This window comes from Mirounga leonina, unplaced genomic scaffold (assembly GCF_011800145.1).
Source record: "Mirounga leonina isolate KUSES-001 unplaced genomic scaffold, KU_Mleo_1.0 Mir_165, whole genome shotgun sequence".
In the NCBI taxonomy this organism is placed as follows: Eukaryota; Metazoa; Chordata; class Mammalia; order Carnivora; family Phocidae; genus Mirounga; species Mirounga leonina.
Window position 1 is genome coordinate 63898016 of NW_023270415.1, and position 9331 is coordinate 63907346.

A 9331-nucleotide genomic window follows, 5' to 3' on the forward strand; every position below is an offset into this window, starting at 1 on the left:
TCTCTAAATGCCAATTAAACGAATGAATAAATTAGGTTCCTTTCCTGAAATAACCCATAAATGTAGGGGGGAAATGAAACAACCCATAAATGTAGGGGGAAAATTCATTCAAAGAAGGGTGTGACCGAGTAAGTAAAATCTTTTAATCTGGTGGCCTTGTTAAAACATAGTTCTGGGGGTGCCTGGGTGGCTCAGTTGGTTAAGTGACTGCCTTCGGCTCAGGTCATGATCCTGGAGTCCCGGGATCGAGTCCCGCATCGGGCTCCCTGCTCAGCGAGGAGCCTGCTTCTCCCTCTGGCTCTCTCTCTCTCTCTCATTCTCGCTCTCTCAAATAAATAAATAAATCTTAAAACAACAACAACAACAACAACAAAAACATAGTTCTGATCTTCAAACTGTTTGCGTATGAAAGAGAATGTATTTGTGGATGAGAAATTATCAGTCTTTGAGACCCAAGAACCATGGAACGTGGGGTCTAGTTCCTACACCAATACCTCGCTGCAGGAACAAAGTTTTCCACTTCCAGGTTTTTTAGGCTTGCTTTGGCCCTTGATTCAACCTGATTTCTGGTTAGGAAGAAAGTGAAGACTCTAGCAAGAGCAGAACATTTCAGAGGTCAAGTTAAGCTTCTCTATTTTGCTCTTCATTTGATAGCTACATTTGGAATGTTTATAACACACAGCATTGTTGGACATTCCAGCTAAGGACCTAAAGTATATATAGTTACCATTATATATATTCTTTGTAAATATATCTTTGTAAATTATATCTCAGTAAAGCTGAGATATAAAATTATAAAATTCACCTGTTTTAAGTGTATAAATCAACAGTGTTCAGTGTCTTTATATAGTTATGTAGTCATCATCACAGAGTATTTTCATCACCCAAAAAGGAAACCCCATACCAGCCAGCTCCTCATCTCCTCCCTCCCAGCCCTAGGCAACCACAAATCTGTCAGTCTCTATAGACCTGCCTATTCGGGCTATTCCTTTCAAATGGAATCATACAACATGTGGTCTTTGTGTCTGGTTTCTTTCACTTAGCATAAGCTTTGGAGGTCTGTCTATTGTTGTAGAATGTATTAGTACTTAATTTCTTTTTATTGCTGAATAGTAGTTGATAGTGTTTAGCCATTCATCAGATGATGGATGTTTGGGTTGTTTTCACATTTTGGATATTATGACTCCAGCTACTATAAACATTTTGTACACGTTTTTGTGTGGACATATGTTTTCATTGTGGGGGGTATATACTTAGGAATAGAATTGCTGGATCACATAGTAATCCCATGTTTAATATTTTAAGAAACTTCCATAGTTACTGCACCATTTTACATTTACATTTGCCATGTTTTTATTTCAAGAAAAAGTGAGAATCCATTGCAAGCCTTAAGGGATTTCTGTTCCCACTGAAGACATAGTATGTTTATCAAGTGGTTCTCACAGTGTCTCTCACATCACATTTAATCCTCATAGTAAGCCTATAGAGATGGATTATTATAAAGCCCATTTACAAATATGAAAGCTGAGGAGTAGAGAGGTTCAGTGACCTGCCTGCCCAAGGCCACACAGAATGGGAGACCCTTAATATGTTTCTATGTGACTCTAAAGCTGGGCTTTTGACAACTGCACTATAAAGCCCGTTTCATCCTTTTATTTTATTTAAGGATTTTATTTATTTACTTGAGAGAGAGAGAGAGAGTACACACAGAGGGTGAGGGAGAAGCAGACTCTCCACTGAGCAGGGAGTGATGTAGGGCTCAATCCCAGGACCCTGTCATGACCTGAGCCAAAGGTGGACGCTGAACCGACTGAGCCACCCAGGCACTCCTCGTTTCATCCTTTTAGTTGTGGAGGTGCAAATTAGCATCACATCAATCATGGGTATGCTGTGTACATTTAGCTGAGGGAATGCACATTCTGGAGCTATGGGGTACCCTCTGATACTGTATGAGAGTCATACTCCACCCATAAGTTGATCTTTATTACTGTGTTGAATGATGGGCTTGGGTGTTAGGAGGGAATTTCTGTTTGATCACTGTGAGGGTTCTAAACTGAAGAGAATAAAATGCCGTATCACTTTACACAATGTGGTGAATGCTCACGTGGGCCAGGTGTCACATTAAGTGATCACGTCTGACACACTGAGACCTTCACTCTTCATTCAGAGCATCACGGGCTGTGATGAGCACTGGGTGAGGTATGGAATTGTTGAATCACTAGATTATACGCCGGAAACTAAGAAAACACTGTATGTTAAAAAAATATAATAAAATAGGCACTGGATTTGTCCCCATTTTACAGATTGGGAAATACTGGGTCACACAGCTTGGATAAGTGACAAAGCTGGGATTTAAACACATGCATCCAAATTCTGAGCTCATAAGCATAATGCCATGAAATCCCTTCAGAAGGAGAACCACTATGAACTTTCCTCTGATATAAGACTCTGCCATAAAAAATTGGTCTGTGGTTACTTTGAAAATAGAGGTTTCTAAATCTATGTCCAGTAAATGCAATTTTAGTTTTCAACTTCAAAGGAGACTATGAATAGAATTATAGCTTTTTAGTCTTGACAAATGTCACCATTTTATGGTAAAGTTTTTGGGAGAAATGTTGTGTTCCAAAAGCTTCCAAGTACATTCAATCTTTGTGTCAAAAGCCAAAACCTTTTTCTCTCAGTGGAGTGTTTTATTGTGGAATTCCTGGATAACCCACAGCAAGGATTATCTGGAAAGTGGGATAATCCAGTGATGGTATCATACAGGCCAAAATCACAGCCCACAGGACATCTTGGGGCTTTTGGTGGCATCGTGAGGGAGACAGCTCAATTCTGTTCCTGGGGTAACGGAGGGAGAGGGGGAAGACATTCTGAGAGGTGATCTCAGAACTTGGCTTTAAGGGGTCCAGGGAGCTGGAAGGGCACCAGGAAGTTGTCCAGGTCAGAGACTGAGGAACTGCAGGCCCTCATGCAACACGTACTCTATCACCCAGTTATCAGGAGAGAACTCTTTAATTCTGGATCATGCTTTTTTTTTTTTTTTTTTTTTTTTTTTTACTATCAGATAACAGAATTCACTAAATAGAATTGTTTTGATGATGAAATGATTTGGAACATGAACAGCACTTAGGGGCAATACTGAGCCCCGAGGTGGCTCCTGTAATTATCAGTTTAGAAGGTTGGACTTTGGAGGCAGGGAGGCCTGGGTGGAAATCATGGATCTGGTACTTACTTCTTTGTCTCGAGAAGGCTAAAGATACATAAATATTTGTGCTCCCCATTTTGTAGCCAGGAGGTGGCTGCCAAGCCCGGTCTACATTTGCCATTTCTCCCTGGAGTCAAGGGAGGCCAAATGACTGAATTCTAGACTATGGGAACTTAGCAGACATGGCACACAGCACTGCCAGGCCTGGCCCACTCAGCCTCCCGTGTCCTGTCCTCCATCTTCTTTCTCCTCCCTGTTTTATTAGAATATCCATGTTGACAGAGCATCTGGCCACCTGGGTCTCTGCCTTCCTGTTCACCAACCTGTATTGTTGCATAGCAAGGAATAAACTTTTTTTTTTTTAGGATTTTATTTATTTATTCATGAGAGACAGAGAGAGAGGCAGAGGGAGAAGCAGGCTCCCAAGGAGCAGGGAGCCCGATGCGGGACTCGATCCCAGGACGCCGGGATCATGACCTGAGCCGAAGGCAGACGCTTAACCATCTGAGCCACCCAGGCGCCCCTGTAGTTATTTCTTTAATCAAGATTTTTATTCTGAGATAATTATAGATTCACAGTCAGAGGATCCCTCATGTTTCCCTTGTATATCCATATCCACTTCTCTTCCTTGGCAACCATCAGTCTGCTCACCGTTCCTGTAATTTTGTCATTTCAGGATCTTCCATCAATGGAAGCATACTGTATGTGACGTTTTAGGACTGGGGGTTTTCCACTCCAAATAATTCTCTGGAGGTTCCAGCAGGTTGTTGCATGTATCAATAATTTGTTTTTATTCTTGAGTCGTATTCTTTTTTTTTTTTTTAAGATTTCATTTATTTATTTGACACAGAGAGAGAGATCACAAGTAGGCAGACAGGCAAGCAGAGGGAGAGGGAGAAGCAGGCTCCCTGCTGAGCACAGAGCCCGATGTGGGGCTTGATCCCAGGACGCTGGGATCATGACCTGAGCCGAAGGCAGACGCTTAACCGTCTGAGCCACCCAGGCGCCCTAAACTTATTTTTGTTTTAAGATTTATTTATTTATTTGAGAGAGAGAGCATGTTGCGGGAGGAGCAGATGATGGACAGAATCTTCAAGCAGGCTCCCTGCTGAGCGTGGAAACTGACTCGGGCCTCGATCTCACAACCCCTGAAATCACGACCTGGGCTGAAACCAAGAGTCAGACGCTTAACCCACTGAGTCCCCCAAGCGCCCTGCAAGAAATAAACTTCTATTGTGTCTGTGCCATTACACAATTTTGGGTTTATTTGTTAGAGCAGTTAGATTTGATGTTGTAGGAGGTCATGGGGAGGATGTAGTCTTTTGACCTGCAAGCTGGTCCTGGGGTAGTCGGAAGCTCCTCACCCCCTCCCATCCCCGTAACGTATAATCCACCCACCATTCCTGCGGGCTGAGCCATTTCAAGAATTCAGCCTGGAGAAAGTGAGGTGCATTTGAGGCTCTCTGGCTGGTGTATGTGACTGAACCCCATTAAAGCCTCTGTATAAACGTTTAGGATTCTGGCAGGTGGGTGTGGAGATCTATCTTGTGGCTACTGAAGATAAGCATCAAATGTACGTTCCCTTGCTTATTAATGCTACCATCCACCAATCTGGGGTGGTCTGACTTTCTTTGGTTTCCGCTTGTCCTCCATGAACTTCAGTCAGTAAAATGAGGGGACGGTTTCAAAGTTGCCCTGGGAAATTGCTACGGCTGCAAACCAACAACTGGGGAGCTGGTCAGGAGACAGAGAAATAGGTCGTGGGGGAGAGGCATCTGCAGGAAATCTGTGAGGAGAGGTGACCCATATTTTAGGTGCTTGTGGACCAGGTACCGAATGGGTAAATGTGGCTGGTGTGATGCGCTTGTTGGAGGAACTTTGCAGAGCATGTTCAGCACGTGGAAACCACAGCTGCACGGTGGGCTCTACTGTGGGCAGTTCAGCTGGACACCAGTGCGGGACTAGAGGCTGAAGCTCCAGTCAGAAAGCGGGAGGAAGAGCTGAAGTTAGAGAAGGACATGCAGGTGTCCACGACTCCGCCGGCTTCGCAGCTGGCCGACAAGGTGGGAGAGCTGGTGCTAAGTGGAAGAACTTAGTGTACCAGTTTGCAAAGCTAGGAAGGAGGACGCAAACTGGCATAGATTAAGGTCTGAGCGCTTGGGACAAAGCCTGAGGCTGAAAGGTGGGTCCTGGGAAAGTGAGGAGAGCCTCAGAGGAGGCTGTTGTGATTGGCGGTGAGTTGGGGGGAAACGCCCTGAGCCGTCTGACCCCTAATACAAAGGAAAGCAAAAGCACAGCTACAACAACCCCAGCCAACGGGTCAGCCCCCTGTTCAGGACATGTTCATAATGAGAGAATATACCCCCCACAAGCTTACTGATGTAGCTGCCAAGTTCTGGTGAAAAGCCAGGGAAAGTGTGGAGGCACGGTTTGTGTGGCCATGGGATCCACTTGATATGTGAACTTGGGCAATTATTTGTCTTCTTTGAACTTCAGTCTGTAAAATGAGGGTAACCATACTTACTTTGTCATTTTGTTGTAAGGATTAAATAGGATCAAATATAAAATCTTCAGCACAGTCAGGTGGTTGTTGTTATTCTTTTTTTTAAATTATGTTATGTTAGTCACATACAGTACTTCATTATTTTTTTTTTAAGATTTTATTTATTTATTTGAGAGAGAGAGAATGAGAGACAGAGAGCACGAGAGGGAAGAGGATCAGAGGGAGAAGCAGACCCCCCGCCGAGCAGGGAGCCCGATGTGGGACTCGATCCCGGGACTCCAGGATCATGACCCGAGCTGAAGGCAGTCGCTTAACCAACTGAGCCACCCAGGTGTCCCGTACTTCATTAGTTTTTGATGCAGTGTTCCATGATTCATTGTTTGTGTATAACACCCAGTGCTCCTTGCAATACGTGCCCTCCTTAATACCCATCACCGGGTTGTTACTACTCTTGCTATTATTATTTATATCCAACTTACATCCAAGAGCTGAAGTATTTGGAGGCACTTAACATTCCACTTACGTGGCTCCTGTAAAAATCCCTTTTCTCCCAATTATGTGCTGGTCCGAAGTAGAGGGAAATTCTAATTATCCCTGTTTTCAATTATTCCCCAGACTGAGATCCTTTCTGCCTAGAATCTCAACTCCATGAGGGTTGGGATTGGGTCTGGTCTCTATTTCCGCCATAGCAGCTGACTTTCCTGTATGTAGTAGGGGATTAACAAATGTTTCTTGGGTTTCTTTTCTTTTTCTTGTATTTATTGAGTACTTACTATGTTCCCACCATCATGATTCCATCTTCTTGCATTACCTTCAAACATACTATCTCATGTGAGGCTCACTGCAGTGCTATGAAAGTGAGCAGTATTATTTCCACATCATAGAGCTGATACAATGAGGCACTGAGAGGTAAATTACATGCCTGGGATCACATAGCAATAGTAGCAGAATTGGAATGTGATTTAGGTAATCTGGCTTCAGAGTTACTATTCTTCCTCTCATAAATAAACAAATAATGTAATTTTTAGCTTGTTGAGGACATATCATGTAAACACTAAATTTTTCACAGGTGGTAAACCCACTTAATACTCATTACAACCATGTAAAGATTGAAATAGTACATTAGGTGGAGTTGTGTTATTAAAAAACACAAAAGGATGCCTTAGTCTTGTCTTTGGAGAAATGCTCATAGCAGAGGAAAAATCTACCCATGCTAATTTGGTAGTCATATGGAGAAGAAAACCTGGCTGTACATATTGTTCCAGAAACTCATCACTCCTTGTTCATTCCTTCACCATTGTTTGAACACCTGTTGTGTGTCAGGCACTGGACTAGGAGCTAAGAATACAACCAAGAAGTCAGTCCCTGCCCTTAAGGCCTTTTCTTTCTAGTGGGGGATGGAGGCATATAAACTTAGTGAACCTAAGACATATTGGGGTAAGAGCCAGCTGAATTCTTTATGCCAGGAACAGTTGGACTTAACACGGCCAGTTTATACAGTCAAAAGCAGCCAAGTAGGAGGTAACAACTGTGCTTATACATAAAGTGGATGATTTATGAGTGTTTTTTGTTGGGGGGGGTGAGGAAGCGCAAGAAACAAATGTGATTTACAAGTATTTGTTGGGTTCACTTATTTTAACATTTCCCATATGCTCAGAAGACAACATACATGGAATATATTTTCTGTTACATACTGAAGGTTCTGGCAGACCTTCCTATTTACTCCTTGTATTATGCAGTCTCTTATGATGTCTGCTAATATTTGTTACATGTTTGTCCAAAAACGCCAGCAACAACAAAACACACATAGAGTCTTAAGTGATTTCTAGTCTACGTTTTCTTGGAAGTATATTTGCTAAAAGAAAGTAAATGAAAACTTTGGAGTAAAAAATTCCAGACCACTAAGGTCTGTAGGACGGCTAATAAGATCTTAGATTTCTAGAGTGCTTTAGAGCCGCTCAACTATTGTTGTGTGCCTATTCATCTCCTGCCCTATGTAATAATCTTGGGAAGTTTGCAAAGCAAATAATATGTTCATTTTCAAGATGAGAAACAAGAGAAGCTAAATTACTTGTCTCAAATCAGATCAATAGTTAGTTGCAAAGCCATGAATTGAACCAAGCTCTTTCTGTACAACCATTCTACTCTAATACACTGCAGTTATCTTGATTTAAATTATGGCCAGAAAACAATATTTTTATCTTTGTCCTCTATTTTTGTATCAGAAACCTTACACTTTGTTAAATTGCTCCCAAAGTGATGCTTTGGGTATTTTTTAAAAAAGATTTTATTTATTTATTTGACAGAGAGAGAGAGAGCACAAGCGGGGGAACCGCCGAGGGAGAGGGAGAAGCAGGCTCTCCATGGAGCAGGGAGCCCAAGGCAGGGCTGGATCCCAGGACCCTGGGATCATGACCAAGTGGAAGGCAGATGCTTAAACAACTGAGCCACCTAGGCGCCCCATGCTTTGGGTATTTAAATAGATCCTACACAGGCATTTTTTCTTTTTTATTTAAATTCAATTTAGTTAACATATAGTGTATTGTTAGTTTCAGGGGTAGAATTTAGTGATTCATCAGTTGCATATAACACTCAGTGCTCATTACATCAAGTGCCCTCCCTAATGCCCATCACCCACTACCTGGGCACTTTTTAATTGTTTTTCTGGTTCCTACCCATCTATCAATTAAAAATGGATGCTTTCCTGAGTATTTTATGGAAAATATATAAAAAGATTTTCTGGGTAAGTTTACCTGAGCTTGCCCAGCTCTTGGCAAGGATTATGTGTTTCAGACCCGTCTACATCCCAACACCCCAGCAGTTTGACTGGAACAAACATACAGTGACATGGGCAGCTCAGGGTAGATCCTTCTATTCCTACCATGACATCCATTAGTTTACCTTGCTGACAGCTCCCCTGCTTAGAATGTGTTAGTGGGGGTCTGTGCTTGTTCATTGCTTGGCAAGGCACAAAAACAAACTTCCTAAGCTTGACATTGAATTCTCCAGGAGTGCTGCATGAATATTTATAACCCATCTACTCCTCATTTAGATTTGGAGCCTAAAATAGTCAACCTCATAGAAGCAGAGTTGAATGGTGGTTGCCAGGGGCTGTGGGGAGGGGTAATGGGGAAGTAATGGTCAAAGGGTATTAAGTTTCATTTATGCAAGGTAAGTAAATTCTGGAGACCTACTATAGAGCATAGTGCCTGTAACCAACAATACTGTATTGTGTACTTAAAATTTCCTAAGAGGGTAAATGTTATATTAAGTGTTTTTACCATATGCACACACACAAAATAATAATGTTAAAGAGGGGCAGGAGGGAATTTTGGGAAGTGATGTATATGTGTATGTTTTTGATGATGGTGATGGTTTTATGGGTATATATTTGTACCCAAACTCATCAAGTTGAAAACATAAATATGCACAGTTCCTTATATGTCAATCATACCTCAGTAGTTTAAGAAAAAAAAAAAAAAAGAAACATAAATTCCCAGGAGTTCTCTTTTTCTATTCATTCTATTCTATTCTATTCTATTCTATTCTATTCTATTCTATTCTTTCTTTCTATTCTATTCTATTCTATTCTATTCTATTCTATTCTATTCTATTCTATTCTA